Below are 18,195 nucleotides of genomic sequence, written 5' to 3'. Positions count from 1 at the left end.
ACGGCAGCCGCGACCACTTCCCCTGGCGGGGGTCGTCGCCTGCGACACAAACTCCTTCGCCTGGAGGTGATTCTCTGCTCCTCCTCCATCCACCCTTCCCTCCCCTCTTTTAGTGTCACAGGGGTCTTCAGGATGCTCCGCCGCTGCACAAGCCGACGGGTTTTAGTGTCACAGGGGTCTTCAGGATGCTCCGCCGTTGCACAAGCCGACGGGCTATTTCTATTCTTTGGTTCCTTCCTCGCTCGCTGGTTGTTGATAGCAGCCTGGTCTTCCTCGTCGGAGGAGATGTTTTTCGATTGTTGGCATTATGCGGCAGGCCTCGCTCTCTTGTTTGATTCTTGCATATCTAGCACATATATAAGTTGCTAGGATTTGATGTAAAGAAGCAGGGTGAGACTATTAATTACAAAACAAGTCCAAAAGATTAGCACATGGGGCAATTTTTCAGTGGCCCATAACAGAAATTCGAATTCTATCCCACATAACTTACCAAGCAGAAACATAGACGACCAAGGACAACTTACGAAACTGGTTGGACGAAAACGGACGATATTACTGTCATAAGAAACTTTCACCCCTTTATTAGTTCTCTCTGTCACACTAATTTCAGTTCTACACCATGTTTGATGTTGGTAGTGTCTAATGTAACCACTATACGTCTTGGAAAACTTTTAGGATGATTAGCTGGAGCACTGTGATATATAGTGAGAAAAGCATTTGGTAGGATTATAATTGTCTTCTCATTTAATTCCCCAGCTACCGGCCTAACACTGAAGGTTGCACTGCAACTGCTTGGTTCCAAGTTCAATATGGAAATTTGCAGAAAATTTAGGCTGAACAATTTTTATAAAGAATAAAACCCAGTATAGTATAGGATAAGAAATGCCTTGTGCAATCTTAATCGTGTGGCTACCATTGTTCATTGTTTGCAGGAAGCTCAAAGGAAGCAACACTTCAACAAAAATCTCTGAATGCATTCCAAGCTTCTGTACGGCGTACGTCGTTTCAAAGGGCAAACTGTCATTCGTGCACTCTTACACCTGATGCCTGTGAAACACCCAAGACCATATCTTCTTCAACCGTTTCTTCTCCTAGCTCTGGAAGCCTTTCCAGTGCGCCCTCAGGTAATACTCAAGTCTGCATTTGATTTTGTTTTCTGAAAATTGTTGATTACACCTATCAACTGAATACAAACAAAAGAAGTGTATTAGAGTGTTACTAACTATTGTGTCTACAGCAGAGTGGGCTGACAGAAATGGAACATCAACGGTATTATTCCGCCAGTCATCTCTGCCATCGCAATGTGATCACACACTCGTAAATATAAATAGGTCAATCCTGAAGCTAGCCCTTTAGGCAGTGCTGGCAGCGAGATCTCTTACCATGTTGATTCAACCCTAAAGACAAATTCACAATCAATCACATCAGTAGCGCAGCTCAGTAGCAGCAGCAGTGGGGTTTCAGTTTACAGGAGCTTCCGGGGAGATAGCTTCTGAGATATCTTTGATCTGTAGGCAGCAGTTTCAGAAACTGCAAGAGACCTTAGGCATTCTCATGCCCAGGTAGCTGTTTCACCCTGGGCAAAAGTATTTCATTCTATTGGGTACAAACTTTTTTTCTTTTAAGATGATGGAAGGGTTCATCTCTAGGCCTCAGCATCATACGATGCACACTGCCAAAGAAAAATATCACTACATGAAAGCCAACATGTTTACCCAAATGAATGTGCAATATATGATATTTTTTGGCTAAACAGGATGATCTAAAGCTTCAAATTGAGAGTATGAAGGTCAAACTGCGACATATATTCTACAGTTGTGGCTATGGACAACTTTTGGCCAGTCCGGTGTATTCTACAATTGAGGCAATGGAGCACTTTTGACCAGTCTAGTGTATTCTACAGTTGTGGCACTGGAGTAGTCATTATCCACAAAACCAGGTATGTTGTTGTTACCATGTATCTATGTGAACATAAATCGTGAGCACTGGATAATAGTATTTATGATATATATACAATGTATATTTTTTCCAGTCTATGCTATGACATTGTGAGCCGCATTTATTTTGTGCACATTTTGCTTTGTACTTGAAAAATCCCCCCTCCCTCTTTGTTGCTTGTCATGCTCAGACACCGGCAGATAGGACAAATAAACCATACACAATACATGTACCTATGAGCTGAAATACACTGGACATCCTAAAGCCAACATGGAAAAATAATGAAACGACCTGAAAGAACGAATGCAACAAATGCAAAATCATATAATAATGAAGGTCAGAAGGTCTATGAAAATTACCTAGCTGTTTTTTGGGGACAAGAATCAGTTATTTCTAGTTCCCTAATTCCGGAGCTATGTGTGAACAAGGCCAGAGGACTAAAATATCAAAAGCTAGCTAAGGACTCATTAGCAGATTTTTCTTGTGCTTGCTATACGTCTCAACCGAACAATAGGCAAAGGGTGTACTTATGAACAGACATAAGCAGACACCATATCAATAGCTAACAGCATCACACAACAACCCGATCACACATCAAGATGGATTGATGGAAATGGAAAGATAAAGTATGCTCTTGCAGTAGAACCAAGTGTAATAATGATTATAAGCACAGGTATGTACATTTGAAAAAATAGAAGATTAAGAAAGAGGAACATGCATAAAAAAACTTTCGAAAAGTAGTAGTAATTTCACCTCTGCAATAGAGAAAGTACAATTAGTTGGCTTTTCCTACTGATGGCTAATTGTCTGGATAAAAAATGAGCAGTAGGTATAATGATGGTGTTATTTTCTTGCGCAAGCACCAAAACTTCGCCGAGAAGGTAAAATATATTGGGAGCATTGTACCTTTATTTTCCCTATAATCCTTGCCCTTGCTTCTAGACTATATGATGGCAATGCGAGCTAGCCAGCGTCTTCATATTAGTCCGTCCAAAAAGCACACCAAAGTTAACAGTTGGATTGATTGTATTATCTCTGAAATGCCATTACCAAAAATTTAGTTGACGCTAAATAGTAAATAGAAGTGCAGGGCTTGCTTATCACACTTACTTAGGACTCATGGGCCTTATCTAATTCCTCTCCAAAGCAAACCATCTCTCTATGCGAAATAGGCAATAGATATAAGCAAAAAATGCTATATACCAAAGAGTATATGACAATCTAAACTGAAGTGCTGCTCACAAGAAACCGAATATGATAACATGTTATTGCTCACTCTAATAATATATAAGGTGTTGGAAAGGAGGGGGTCTATTTTATTTATACAGTTTAGTTTAGTGATTTGGTAAAAGATAAGGGCAAGTCCAAACCAGACATGCACGAGAGCCTCAAATACGTCGAGTCACTTTGATTAGATCATAATGAGAAGAAATGAAAAATAGTGGCAAATTCAGCACAAGGGAAAACAAGTTTTGCATCTACACAACAATGAAGCAAGGTAATGAGCTAAATTAGTGGGCCTGGCACATATCTGATTCACTCTACACTTTACGCTTACATAGCATCACAGTAATCTCCACTCATAGGAAACCAAACAAATTGAAGATTAAGATTTGCATATGGTAAATGAAGGAATAAATCCATACGTGCAAGATAAATTCGTCGCATCGTGTTGCAAAACCAGAAAAGTAAAACCAAACCCCCTCTCCCAGAGCCTCTTCCCTATGATATTCTTAGACACCATGGGAATGATGGGGGCAGAAGTTTGGAGCTAGCCTGGAGAGGGAGACCATGGCACATTGAAAAGGAGAGGCTCTTTGTACAGCAAAACAGCTCAGTGCGCTCGGCAGGCAAGGTTGCGGAAGGAAGAGGAGTACAAAATCATGGCATGTGCTCTACTACACAGAAAAATCCAAAAATGCAGGAACAGGCGTGACTGTGTTCAAGAGAGATATAATTCACCTTGGTCTTCTTGATCAAATTCTTCCTCAAAATTCTTCTTATAGTCTCGACAGGTAACTAAAAGTTGAGGAATCAAAATACGATTATAAGAGAACCAGAGAATCAAGTAGTACAAATCGAGAGAAAAAAGATGCGGACGTAGGTGGGCAGTCTAGATTGGAAAGGAGTGGGAAGTGAAGGGGAGGAGGGGAGAAGCAAAGGTGGGAGGAGTGTTATGCCTTCTACCTGTCAATGCGTGGCTGCAGAGGGTCGGTCGCCTACGCCCGACGCCCGCGTTGCCGTGGCTCTGTCCAGATCGCAGATCGATCGAAGAAACCCGGGTGGCCGCCATCTTCCCAATCCACGAGGCCCCCAAGCCTCTCCTGCCTGGAAGCGCCTGTCGAGCCCTTCCCCTCCATCGGGGTCGCTGCCAGTCTGGTCGATGCCCCACAGGCCGCTGCAAAGAGAGCCAATAGGGTTGTAAATGATGCCAGTGAAGTCTTAGTGCTACCAAGGGCTGCAAGCTAATCGAACACAAGCTTAAACAAGAAAGATACTTGAAGATTTATACCCTGGTGTTCATTATAAACAGAAAAGGTTAGGTGACAACGCTCAAACCTTCAGGTTACAATTTCATGTTTTCAATTCATTATTAGCATGTATCGTAACTACAAGTGCAGTAATCTTTCCTTTGATTTAAGAATGATGGTAGCTGACTATTTGAGACCTTGTAGAGCAATCAAACAAGAACATACTTCCTATTTAAAAAGAAATACACATCCAACAAATAAGATGTCTGAATCTATCACATTACCTAGCCATCTCCAAACCATCATTCTCCTCAGGTTGGGATCCTATCGAACCAACCAAATCAATCAACCTCCATAAGTGGCCACTTCCACAAGCCCAGAAGAGCAAGAAATATTCCACAATCATGAGATCACCATAATCATTCAATCAGACAACATAAACAAGAGAGAGAGATGGGGATGGGTGGAACGCAACTTACATGTCAGGGTGGAAGACATGGCGTGCACCCGTGGTGGCGAGGAGGAGCTTTAGTAGGAGACCTGAATGACGGTTGCCCAGGGTTCCCCAAGAAAGATCGCCGCAGAAGGTACCCCTCCTTGCCACACCGTCTAGCAGTGAACACCATGGAGGTCACATGTTCCTCGAGATCCTGCTGGCAACGAGCGCCATCTTTTGAACTTAATCAACGGAAAATCCCGCATCGAGAGAAAAACAGTAAATAATCACATCCCGAATAAAATCGAATCAAGGAAGAGTGTGCTTGTCACAAATGACTAATAAAGAGAAATATATTTCACCTACGGCTTTAACCATCGATCTGGCCATGGCGATGCTGTCCATGGAGAGAAGGACATAGAAAGAGGGATGAGATGATAAGGGCATCGCTATAGCCACCGCAAGATCCTTGATTTCCCCGAGGTCTACTATGCCTTCCCTAGGGAGAAAGAGACCCAGCCAACAACTTGCAGCAAGATTAGCACCTATGCACATCACAACACACACCCACGCACGTAATCACAACACAGACACACACCCACGCACGCAATCACAACACAGACACGCACACACGCATGCGCACGCGCACACACCATAAACATGCTCATATGCACATCACAACACAGACACGCACACACAGCAGCAACAAATAGGCGTGTGGCGCATCGCACGGGGAAGACAAAGACACAACCAATAGAGCGAGGAGCAGATAGCCACCCTTGCCATCGAGCCGTTCACACAAAAAGGGATCAAAGAGTAGGACGTTTCCTATTCTCAAACCTGCCCATCATAGGGAGTAATTATCAAACAGAGAAACAAAAGGAAAAGAAAAGCAAGAAGTTCCCTTCTTCCACCCGTTTTTTATTTTCTTTCGCTTATATACATCAGACCAACACACAAGCACTTTAACTATTATAAACATAATTCCCAATTCAAGAACACGGTTGAATATTAGAGCACCACATACTACTCTTCGTAAAGTAAAACCGGGCATGCCAAGTCATGATTGTGCTATTAGTCAGTAGGTACATTACAAAGCGTGTTCATGCTAAGAACATCTGCTATTAGATTCTTATAACCACACTTCATGTTTCTATTTTCTAAATTAAAATAAGTGATCTCACTACAGTAAAAAACAAACACATATATAGCTGACATAATTACCTCGTGAAGCTATTAGCAGAATATTATGCTATCCTAATCATATTGCGAAATCACAATTGACCGATTCTAGTCTAGGCTTTAAATTTGAAAAGGGAGAACAACTCACCATGGTCTTTGATTTCTTCTTGGACCCATGTTTCCTATCACCAGTCCCCTCCCCGCCGCCTGAATCCTCATTGATCTATGCAAATTTTCAAACGAAAGCATCCAAATAACCAATATGTATATTCAAAATAGAAAAATCAAATTAATAAAAGCTATCTAATTGATGGAAGGATCTTCATTTTATAATTGAATTAACTCTATCAGGCAAACTGTGATGTTTTGGCATCCACGATCAAAACATCAATATAAAATTCAAATATTTAGACATGACAATGAGTCATGATGTCAAAAAAAACAGAGTTTTTCTCATTTATGTGGGACAAAATACATAGTTGATATGCTTAATAATAAGTTAACAAAGATGACACCCAATGACTCAAACACTAAAGCTTTGGCTTCACCATAACAAATTAATCTTTGCCATGTACAGTCTAGCCCTCAATACCTGGCATCTCATTTTACAATTGAACTCTCTTTTCCCTTGGAAAGCAGCAGTAATGTAGTAGTAGCACTTCTTTCTCATGTACTCATGTTGGACAGAACAAATATTAGATACTGAAAACTCATGTTACACATGAAGCCAAATAAGCATTTTTGCATAAACCAAAAGGATAAACTCACCCTGGGGTAGACTGCAATCATCTAATAATCACATCAATCGTGTATAATCTATTCAAACAGATTTGTCGGTCAAATTATGACAATTAGCGTCCACCATGTAGCTTTATTAAGGGTGTTGTTCGATGCCGGGCTGCAAAGCATAAACATGCGTTACTGCATTTAAATCTATGCTGCTGAAAAAATAAGTAAGTGGTAAGAATTATGAAAATATATAACACACTTTGCCATGGATTACAAAAACTAAAAAAGAAAAGGATGCCCAGTATGGACTCTTCTATACGTGCACCTTTTATTTCCTACATGAAGAAGAATAAGAGATGAACCACTAACCTAGCAAGCAGTCAAGCAAACCTGATGGTACTGGTCTCTTGCGATCGAGGCCAATGTGCTTGACTTGGTGCTGCGTGGTACTGCCTTCATGTTGCAAGGCTTTCTTACTCTTGTTGTCCTCTCCCTTGAATGAAATGAACAACAGGTACATACACCATAGAGAAAATGTAAGGAACTGCACATATGACATATCCTTCATCAATTCTTAAATTAAAAACTAAAGTTCAGGTTTTCTCAATGGCTCATAGCCTTCTCTTCAAACCTTGCTTCTCACAAAGAGTTTTCCTCTCCCTCCGATGCAATGAACAACAAGTGCATACACCATAGAGAGAATGTTAGCAACTGAACATATGACATGTCCTTCATCAATTCTTAAAAAAAACTGAAAATGAAGCTCTTCCCATTGGATCATAGCCTTCTCTTCAATCATTGCTTCTCACAAAGTGTTTTCAGATTCACAAATAACCAAGGAGGCAACCAACAACATATAGTAGCACATAGCAACAACACAAGTAGAGTTAGGCCAAGCAGCAGCCAAGCCTGGCAGCAGCAGAACCCACATCAAACACATCTACCAGCATAAAATCAAAAGAGAGAGAGAGAGGAGGGGGCGGGAAGGAGCTCACCTGCCTGAAGAGACAAGAAGGGCTTAAGGAGGAGGGTCGTGGATGACGGGTGGCTGGGCGGGCTCATATTTAAGCAGTTTTCATTGCTGGCCACAAAAGCTTCATCTAGAGACTGAAATCATAAAAGTTGTGTGCATAAAGGCGAAGATAAAATCACTCTAAGCAAGATGAGAACGACAAATTGAAAAGCTCATTGTACCTATTAAACTAAGGACAGGAATGGCCTTTATTGAACTAACATACTGTACCTAAGAGATTGAGAATCAGGGACAAACTTTATTAAACTAAATAATTGATAAAATTGGGCATTTAGAATTCCTCCTAGATATTTTGAGTAGCAGAGGTCAGATATGTTTCGAGCCCAGTAAAAATATGCATGCTTTCACATGTTTCAGACATATTTAATCTCTTCTATGTGTATGCATACACAGAAACAAGAATGTCTAAAAATATAGGCGTGCATGGAAAGACAAGGACCAGATTCTTGCCTGAATGTCTAAATGAACACACAAGAATGTTGCGCTGGTCAAATCGCCCACCTCGTGTCATTGCTGCCGGCAGCGTTGATGTACATGTACTCCACGACTGTGATGCTGCCTCTGGTAATCAGCACAAGAACCCATCACAGTGGATGCTCACAGGAGCTATTGGCATCAAATTAGGAATCATTGTATATAGTTTTTCAAACTATAAGCTTATAAAAAAGCAAATACATCAAGACCAACAAAACAGCCAACGGTTGCAACCATAGCCTAAGTTAGAGAAAGAACAACCTAGCCAGAGTATACCTGCAAGCCAATAGAAGCCATGATGAACAAGGGGTTACCACTCCATCTCCCCTGCAGCTCCACCCCAGTGCGATGGGAGCGCTGCCCCCGCTGCTTCTTGCCCCGGTCACCGGCGCTGCCCCCGCTGCTTCTTGCCCCGGTCACCGGCCACGCTGCTCCTTCGCCCCACCACCGGCCTCACCACCGACCTCACCACCGGCCTCCCCTGCTCCTCCACCCCCACCGTCAAGACCCAGCTGCGATGCTACTCCTCAATTTTCCCGCGCCACCCCTCTTCTCCTGCGGATGTGACCAACTCTTCAAGGAGAAGCCGGCATGCGGGAGGATCCGGCAGGATCCGGTAGAAGGAGATGAGGAGAGGTGGCGCTGGGCAGAGGAGAAGGAGAAGGGGCGCGGCGGCGGCGGTCGTGAGTAGGAGAGGAGGAGAGACGAGGCATGGGGTCTGGAGATCGAGGATGGGAGGGGATTGGCAGCTAGGTTTTCACCTGATTCCACCGCGCATAGAACATACGGGACCCCGAGGTTTCTTCTCAATGTAGCTATAAAACGGGCCCGTGAGGAAAGGAGCCCCACACGTCATTCACTCAAGCATGAAAGATCAATGTCCAAAAAAACTAACCGCGGGATTTTTGATAGCACTGTAAAATCGGGCCAGCGAGGCAGATCGTGCGGCCAGAACGCATGCGCGCCGCGAATGCCCCTGGAATGGCGGGTACTCTAGCAGCTTTTATATGTTAGGTGTAGTGCATCATGTTGCTTGTGCATTGCAACGTGATTTATTGTGGTTCCTTGCTTGTGTTCTTGCTTTGGGTAGAGCAGGGAGACGAGTACGTGCACGAGGACCCTGTCGAGTACGCTAACGAGGATCCAGCCTTCGACAACTCTGAGAACCTTGCAGGCAAGATGATCATACCTTCGAAATCATTACTATCTTTGCTTGCTAGTACTCGCTCTATCGCTTTGTTAGCCCTACTTGCCATTGTTTACCATGCCTACCTATTGCCATGACAAACCTCTAACCAACCTGTCCTAGCAACCATTGATTGGCTATGTCACCGCTTTTGCTCAACCCCTCTTATAGTGTTGTTAGCTGCAGGTGAAGCTGAAGGTTGTTCCAGGTCGGAACGTGGTTATTTTGGGATATCACAATATCTCCTCTTTATATTAATGCACCTTATATACTTGGTAAAGGGTGGAAGGCCTGGCCTTATGCCCGGTGACTTGTTCCACTCTTGCCGCCCTAGTTCCGTGATACCGGTGTTATGTTCCTTGATTTTGCGTTCCTTACACGGTTGGGTGATTTATGGGACCCCCTTAACAGTTCGCTTTGAATAAAACTCCTCCAGCAAGGCCCAACTTTGGTTTTACCATTTGCCACCTAAGCCCTTTTCCCTTGGGTTTTCGCGAGCCCAAGGGTCATCTTTATTACCCCCCCCCCCGGGCCAGTGCTCCTTCGAGTGTTGGTCCGAAATGAGCTGCCTGCGGGGCCACCTTGGGGAAACTTGAGGGCTGGTTTTACTCGTAGCTAGTCTCATCCGGTGTTGCCCTGAGAACAAGATATGTGCAGCTCCTATCGGGATTTGTCGGCACATCGGGCGGCTTTGCTGGTCTTGTTTTACCATTGTCGAAATGTTTTGCGAACCGGGATTCCGAGACTGATCGGGTCTTCCCGGGAGAAGGTCTATTCCTTCGTTGACCGTGAGAGCTTGTGATGGGCTGAGTTGGGACACCCCTGCAGGGTATATAATCTTTCGAAAGCCGTGCCCGCGGTTATGAGGCAGATGGGAATTTGTTAATGTCCGGTTGTAGATAACTTGACACTTGACTTCATTAAAATACATCAACAGCGTGTGTAGCCGTGATGGTCTCTTCTCGGCGGAGTCCGGGAAGTGAACACGGTTCGTGTTATGCTTGACGTAAGTAGTTTCAGGATCACTTCTTGATCGCTTCTAGCTTCTCGACCGCCGCGTTGCTTCTCTTCTCGCTCTCACTTGCATATGTTAGCCACCATATATGCTTAGTGCTTGCCGCAGCTCCACCATATTACACCTTTTCCTTCCTATGACCTTAAATAGTCTTGATCTCGTGGCTATGAGATTGCTGAGTCCTCGTGACTCATAGATTCTACCAAAACAGATGCAGGTGCGGAGGTTACTGGCGCCGATGGCGCAACTGAGCTGAAGTGGGAATTTGATGAGGCCCTTGGTCGTTACTATGTATCGTTTCCAGATGATCAGTAGAGGTGCCCAGTTGGGACGATCGGGGATCTGTGTAGCATTTGGGGTAGTCTTCTTTTATTTTGGTTCCGTAGTCGGACCTTGAGTGTAATCTGGATGATGGATGTTTATTTATGTATTGTGTGAAGTGGCGATTGTAAGCCAACTATTTTTCCCTTATGTATTACATGGGTTGTGCGAAGATTACCTCACTTGCGACATTGCTTTCAATGCGGTTATGCCTCTAAGTCGTGCTTCAACACATGGGAGATATAGCCGCATCGAGGGCGTTACACGTAGGTCTGTGGTAAACTACTCACAACTCATCGGAGGGGCAAGGGTGTTGATGTAGAGGCCCTCCGTGATCGATTCCCCCTCCGGCAGAGTGCCGGCAAAGGCTCCAAGATGGGATCTCGCGGATACAGAAGGTTACGATGGTGGAAATTGTGTTTCGTGGTGCCCCTGGATTTTTTTGGGGTACGTAGGTATATATAGGAGGAAGAAGTACATCGGTGGCTGCCCGAGGGGCCCACGACAGGGGGCGCGCCCTATAGGGGGGCACGGCCCCCTATCTCGTGGGGTCCTTGGAGCTTCTTGACTTGCACTCCAAGCTCTCCGGATCACGTTCATTCCAAAAATCACGCTCCCGAAGGTTTCATTCCGTTTGGACTCCATTTGATATTCCTTTTCTTCGAAATACTGAAATAGGCAAAAAACAGCAATATGGGCTGGGCCTCCAGTTAGTAGGTTAGTCCCAAAAATTGATATAAATGTGTAAAATAAATCCCATAAACATCCAAAAGGGGTAATATAATAGCATGGAACAATCAAAAATTATAGATACGTTGGAGACGTATCAAGCATCCCCAAGATTAATTCCTGCCCGTCCTCGAGTAGGTAAATGATAAAAAAGGATTTTTTGATGTGGAATGCTACCTAGCATAATTATCAATACAATTTTCTTTATTGGGCATGAATGTTCAGATCCAAATGATTCAAAATAAAAGCTTATAAAACATAAAAAAAATAATGCTTCAAAGCATACTAACAAATAATCACGTCCTATCAAAATAACATAGCCAAGGAAAGCTTATCCCTACAAAATCATATGGTTAGGCCATGCTTCATTTTCATTACACAAAATACTCCCAGCAATCACAACCTAGATGACGAGCCGAGCAATTGTTTCATAATTTTTTACGCGCTTCAGCTTTTTCAACTCTTACGCAATACATGAGCATAAGCCATGGACATAACACTATGGTGGTATATGGTGGTGGTTGTGAGGACAAAAAGGGAGAAGATAGTATCACATCAACTAGACGTATAACCGGGCTATATAGAGGTGCCCATAAATAGATATCAATGTGAGTGAGTAGGTGTCGGTGTCAAAACCGGCGGATCCCGGGTAGGAGGTCCCAAACTGTGTGTCTAGGCGGATGGTAACAGGAGACGAGGGACACGACGTTTTTACCCAGGTTCGGGCCCTCTTGATGGAGGTAAAACCCTACGTCCTGCTTGATTAATATTGATGATGTGGGTTACAAGAATAGATCTACCACAATATCAAGGAGGCTAAACCCTAGAAGCTAGCCTATGGTATGATTGTTGTTCGTCCTATGGACTAAAGCCATCTGGTTTATATAGACACCGGAGAGGGCTAGGGTTACACAGAGTCGGTTACAATGGTAGGAGATCTACATATCCGTATCGCCAAGCTTGCCTTCCACGCCAAGGAAAGTCCCCTCCGGACACGGGACGAAGTCTTCAATCTTGTATCTTCATAGTCTTGGAGTCCGGCCGATGATGGTAGTTCGGCTATCCGGACACCCCCTAGTCCGGGACTCCCTCAGTAGCCCCTGAACCAGGCTTCAATGACGATGAGTCCGGCGCGCATATTTTCTTCGGCATTGCAAGGCGGGTTCCTCCTCCGAATAATTTATAGAAGATCGTGAACACCAGGATAGTGTCTGGCTCTGCAAAAATAAATTCCTCATACCACCGTAGAGAGAATAATATTTACACAAGATCAATCTGCTGACGTATCCTGTGGCGTGGCGTCACACCACTTCCAAGCCTTTACTCGAATTGTCTTTATTGTTCCACCTCAGCGCGTTTAGCGAGGCGGTTTCCTTGGCACGTCTTGTCGAAGCAGAGATCGTGTTCCCCTTATTCCGGGATTCCCATCAATACGGACGTGGGTAACCCAACCGCGCCCGTCGCCACGCCCCCTCCATCAAAGGCGGGTTCCAAACGGTCACGGGGACGGCTCTTGGTATTCTTCCTCTTCATAATGAGACCAAGGCCCGTTCTTTTTATTCAATCCTCTATCGAATCCGCCCCTCTCCCCGAGTTCCAACACCCAGGGCTCCAAATTCGGGTACCTTCGATCTTCGACAATGTCCGGTCCTGATCTACGAGGCCGGTGGATGCCCTCCTCCGTCACAGAGGAGGACGTGCTAAAGCTGAGAGAGGCCAGGTATTTAACCTACAAGATTTCGCATAGGCTGCCTGCCCGAGGGCAAGTCATCCCAACTCCCGAGCCTGGCGAGATCGTCGTGTTCATGTCTCACTTCCATCGGGGTTTAGGCTTCTCGACGGATCCCTTCATGACCTGGCTCCGGAGTCCATCCTCCATATCTCATCATTCATTGTCGTCTGTGAAGCCTTCCTTCGCACTACCCCTCACTTCGGCTTATGGCTCAAAACCTTCAATGTGAAGCCGAAGATGATTGAGGGGCGTCAGGCAGAGTGCGGCGGGGCGGTTATAAGCAAGAGGGCTGAAGCTCCATGGCCCGAGGGCTCTTTCCAAGAGGAGCTCGGCTTGTGGCAACAGGAGTGGTTTTATATCACAGCTCCCCGGGGCAGCAGGCAGAAGCCGCCGCCCGTCTTTCGCTCGGGCCCTCCACAGCAGCTGACGTCATGCGTCAACAAGGGGCGTGACTGGGGGCCGCCCAAAGACGTCCCCCTGTTGCAGGACCGGATTCGAGGCCTCCAAGAAAGGGAGATCAATCTGGTCGCAGTGGTACAGGTCATGCTGATCCGGCGCCTACTGCCCTGCAAACGTCACCCCTCCGCCTGTGGGAATTTAATCCGGAGGGGCCACGAGCTCTTCAGCACTTCATGGGTTTGACACCCATGGAGATGTATAAACTGTTCTTCGGATCGCAAGAGACGCATCCGGAATTGATCGAGGACGCTGGCCTAAGCAGCAATCGCCCGGATACTCAAGTAAGTAGCCCTGTGTCCGGAGACACCGTCCATTTATTTATCGTGAGCTTGCCTTTTAACCAGCTTTCCCTGGATAGGAGTGGATAGCGCAAGCAAAACTGATACGGTGTCCGGCCCCCCTCCCTGAGACCACGCAGGATCCCGTGTTAATCAAAATGTTGGAGGTTGCACCTTCGAATGAGGGTGAAGGGGGGCACGGGGATACTGTCACCTCTGCCAAGGAGGTTTTTAGTAAGGGAGGAATCGAGAGTCCCTCCTTCCAGGGGGACAAGAGGGCCACTTCCAAAGACCCGGAAGCCAAGGCCTCAAAGCGGGGAAAGAAATCTGTACCGGAAGGTCCTGCGCCGGGAAGAGCCCCGGCCGTATTGTCTCCTGGAGGAGTCAGCCCTCTAACGAGCCATAAGTAAAAAGGGGGAATTTTATAATTATTAAACACCCCTGCTTAATGTCTAAAGGTAACCGAAGTTTTTACCTTGTAGTTCGGATCGCAGCCCATCTCAGCACAGCTCATCTTCGGGAGACCTTCGTCCGGAGATGATGGAGAGCGAAACGCCTCCATCTGTCGCCCCATCGCACGGGGCGGACGACCCTGAGGTGTCGTCGCGGAGGGTCTCCCCGAGTCCGGCGGGGCCGGAGAGTTCGGTACCCATTGGAGTACGGCCGGTGGAGCTGCAGGATTTGCTTAAGAGGGCGTCCATCTCAGAAGATCACCGCACATTAATGGGTAATGTGATTGAGAGGATCTCGTCCGCCGAAAGCGGGTTGTATGAGGCCGTCGAAAGTTTACTGACGGGATTTGAGGTATGCAAAAAATGACATACTTGTTGACAGTTTTGCACATGAAGTGCGCCCTGTATAGTAGCCCCTGAGACTTGGTATGCTGTCGAAAACGGCAGCATGCCTAGGATCATAATCTCAGTTATTAACTGTTGCCTTTCCTATGCAGGTGGCCGAATGTTTGGTGGCCAGCCGGACGGATGGATTCGCCGAGCTGAAGAAGCAACTCGACGCTGCAGATGCGGATATCTCGCTGGTCAATAAATGACTTGATGAGTCACAAGGTATGTGACTGCGCCGCAGTTGCTTAGTAAGGGAGCTGACTCCCATTCCTTAGAAATTGTATGCTTAGATGCAGATGGTGCTGCTGCTGTGGAGGACCTTCGAGCAGAACTTGCTCGGGCCAAGGAGCAAGCCAGAAAAAGCGAGGCGGCTGCCTTGAAGGCAACGGAAGGGCTAGAAGCCGAGAAGGCTGCTCACTGCCGAAGCAGGGAGGAAATGGCTGGAATGGCCATGACATTGAGAGTTGCTACCGACCGCCTGGAAGTTCTTGAACGAGAACGCCGAGTGGAGCAAGAGGACCTGAAGAAGGCCGATGCCGAGGCCAAGGATGCCCGTAGTGCGATGCGGGCTATGAAGGAGGAACTGCGTCAGGTCGGAGACATTGTGGCTGGTAAGCCGTGTATGCTGCGTAGGAAGTTCACGGATCCCAAGTATGCTCAGCAGGGTCGATTGTACGGTGCGGAGGATCCTTATCTGGACTTGGCGGCGAGTGCGGCTGACGCAGTCGTGCACTTTCGAAGCCAGGAGGATCATGAAATGGAAGAGCTTTTCTGGTTTCAATTCCATAGTCCGGAGCGTCCACTTCCGTTGAGTGATCGGCTGGTTGAGTGGGTTGAGCTGAATAGATTGTCCGGACTGGCCATGACGGATGTGGTAACTCATCTGTGGCCGAAAAGGCCCAAGCCGAAGAGTTATTTTAGCTTGTTGCAGCAATTCCTTGGGGCAGTGCCGCATATTAAGGCGATGAAGCGGTGGGCATGCATAGAAGGTGCGCGGATGGCTCTCGCCCGTGGTAAAACATACTGGGCGGAGATGGATGCCACCGCTGTTGCATCCCAGAGTTCGGACAAAAGCCGATTCCCCACCGAGCATTACTTTGAGGAAGTCCTGCAGGGCGCTCGTATAATAGAGTCGCAGTGCTCGAAAGATGTTATGTTTGAATGACATGTATGATTTCTAAGATCATGTTTATAATGCAATGACTTTTTATACTTGTGTGTTCAAGTATTGAACTATCTCCTGTGCGGCCGTATATGTATGTATAATCTGAAAGATGGCAGTCTTTGGCTTCAGCCCCCACGCACATGGTGTGGGGGTGTTTGCAAAAAGAAAAACGATGTTTCACACTTAATCCAACGTCTTGGTCCTTTTAAGGAGGTGATAGCATAGCAAACTTGTTGGAAATATGCCCTAGAGGCAATAATAAAAGGGTTATTATTATATTTCCTTGTTCATGATAATTGTCTTTTATTCATGCTATAACTATATTATCCGGAAATCGTAATACACGTGTGAATACATAGACCATAACATGTCCCTAGTGAGCCTCTAGTTGACTAGCTCATTGGTTAACAGATAGTCATGGTTTCCTGACTATGGACATTAGATGTCATTGACAACGGGATCACATCATTAGGAGAATGATGTGATGGATAAGACCCAATCCTAAGCATAGCACAAGATCGTGTAGTTCGTTTTGCTAGAGCTTTTTCAAATGTCAAGTATCTCTTCCTTAGACCATGAGATCGTGTAACTCCCGGATACCGTAGGAGTGCTTTGGGTGTACCAAACGTCACAACGTAACTGGGTGACTATAAAGGTGCACTACAGGTATCTCCAAAAGTGTCTGTTGGGTTGACACGGATCGAGACTGGGATTTGTCACTCCGTATGACGGAGAGGTATCTCTGGGCCCACACGGTAATGCATCATCATAATGAGCTCAAAGTGACCAAGTGTTTGGTCACGGGATCATGCATTATGGTACGAGTAAAGTGACTTGCCGGTAACGGGACTGAACAAGGTATTGGGATACCGACGATCGAGTCTCGGGCAAGTAACGTACCGATTAACAAAGGGAATTGTATACGGGGTTGTTCGAATCCTCGACATCGTGGTTCATCCGATGACATCATCGAGGAGCATGTGGGAACCAACATGGGTATCCAGATCCCGCTGTGGGTTATTGCCCGAGAGCCGTCTCGGTCATGTCTACGTGTCTCCCGAACCCGTAGGGTCTACACACTTAAGGTTCGGTGACGCTAAGGTTGTATGAATATGAGTATGCAGCATACTGAATGTTGTTAGGAGTCCCGGATGAGATCCCGGACGTCACGAGGAGTTCCGGAATGGTCCGGCGGTAAAGAAAACTATATAGGAAGTGGTATTTCGGCCATCGAGAAAGTTTCGGGGTCATCCGGTATAGTACCGGGACCACCGGAAGGGTCCTGGGGGTCCACCGGGTGGGGCCACCCATCTCGGAGGGCCCCAAGGGCCGAAGTGGGGAGGGGAACCAGCCCATAGTGGGCTGGTGCGCCCCCCTTGGCCCACCCCCTACGCCTAGGGTTGAAACCCTAGGGTGGGGGGGCGCCCCACTTGGCTTGGGGGGTACTCCACCCCCTTGGCCGCCACCCCATTGGGAGATTGGATCTCCCAGGGCCGGCGCCCCCCTGGGGGCCTATATAAAGGGAAGGGGGGAGGGAGCAGCCGCACCCTGAAGTTCTGGCGCCTCCCTCCCCCTGCTACACCTCTTCCTCCTCCATCACGCGCTTGGCGAAGCCCTGCCGGAGTGCTGCTGTTCCACCACCACCACGCCGTTGTGCTGCCGCTGGAGCTTTCATCATCAACCTCTCCTTCCCCCTTGCTGGATCAAGATGGAGGAGACTTTACGCTGACCGTACATGTGTTGAACGCGGAGGTGCCGTCCGTTCGGCGCTAGGATCTCCGGTGATAGGATCACGACGAGAACGCCTACTTCAACCCCGTTCTTTTGAATGCTTCCGTGCGATCTACAAAGTGGTATGTAGATGTAATCTCTCTCCCATGACTTGTTGCTTAGATGAACTCATAGATGGATCTTGGTGAAACCGTAGGAAAATTTTAATTTTCTGTAACGTTAACCAACAGTGGTATCAGAGCCAGGTTTATGCGTAGTTCTCTATTGCACGAGTAGAATGCAATTTGGTTGTGGGTGTAGATCTTGTCAACTTGCTTGCCGCTACTAGTCTTATCTTGCTTCAGCGGTATTGTGGGATGAAGCGGCCCGGACCAACCTTACATGTACGCTTACGTGAGACCGGTTCCACCGACTGACATGCATTAGTTGCATAAGGTGGCTGGCGGGTGTCTGTCTCTCCCACTTTAGTTGGAG

General features: G+C 46.4%; 2 long non-coding RNA genes across 2 annotated transcripts; both read right to left on the bottom strand.

Annotated features, from left to right (window-relative positions):
- Nucleotides 1-2,946: 2,946 nt before the first annotated feature.
- Nucleotides 2,947-4,267, bottom strand: LOC119335332. The gene is made up of 3 exons (XR_005161823.1): nt 3,901-4,267; nt 3,049-3,097; nt 2,947-2,973 (listed from the first exon to the last, which is right to left on the bottom strand). It is a non-coding gene; the product is annotated as an uncharacterized LOC119335332 (long non-coding RNA).
- A 47-nt stretch (nt 4,268-4,314) lies between these two features.
- LOC119335330 lies at nt 4,315-5,051 on the bottom strand. The gene is made up of 3 exons (XR_005161822.1): nt 4,889-5,051; nt 4,694-4,774; nt 4,315-4,336 (listed from the first exon to the last, which is right to left on the bottom strand). It is a non-coding gene; the product is annotated as an uncharacterized LOC119335330 (long non-coding RNA).
- Between the last annotated feature and the right edge of the window lie 13,144 nt (nt 5,052-18,195).

This window comes from Triticum dicoccoides, chromosome 7B, assembly GCF_002162155.2.
Source record: "Triticum dicoccoides isolate Atlit2015 ecotype Zavitan chromosome 7B, WEW_v2.0, whole genome shotgun sequence".
In the NCBI taxonomy this organism is placed as follows: domain Eukaryota; kingdom Viridiplantae; phylum Streptophyta; class Magnoliopsida; order Poales; family Poaceae; genus Triticum; species Triticum dicoccoides.
The sequence above is the reverse complement of the archived record's forward strand: the minus strand, read 5'-3'. Positions and strand labels throughout refer to the sequence as shown.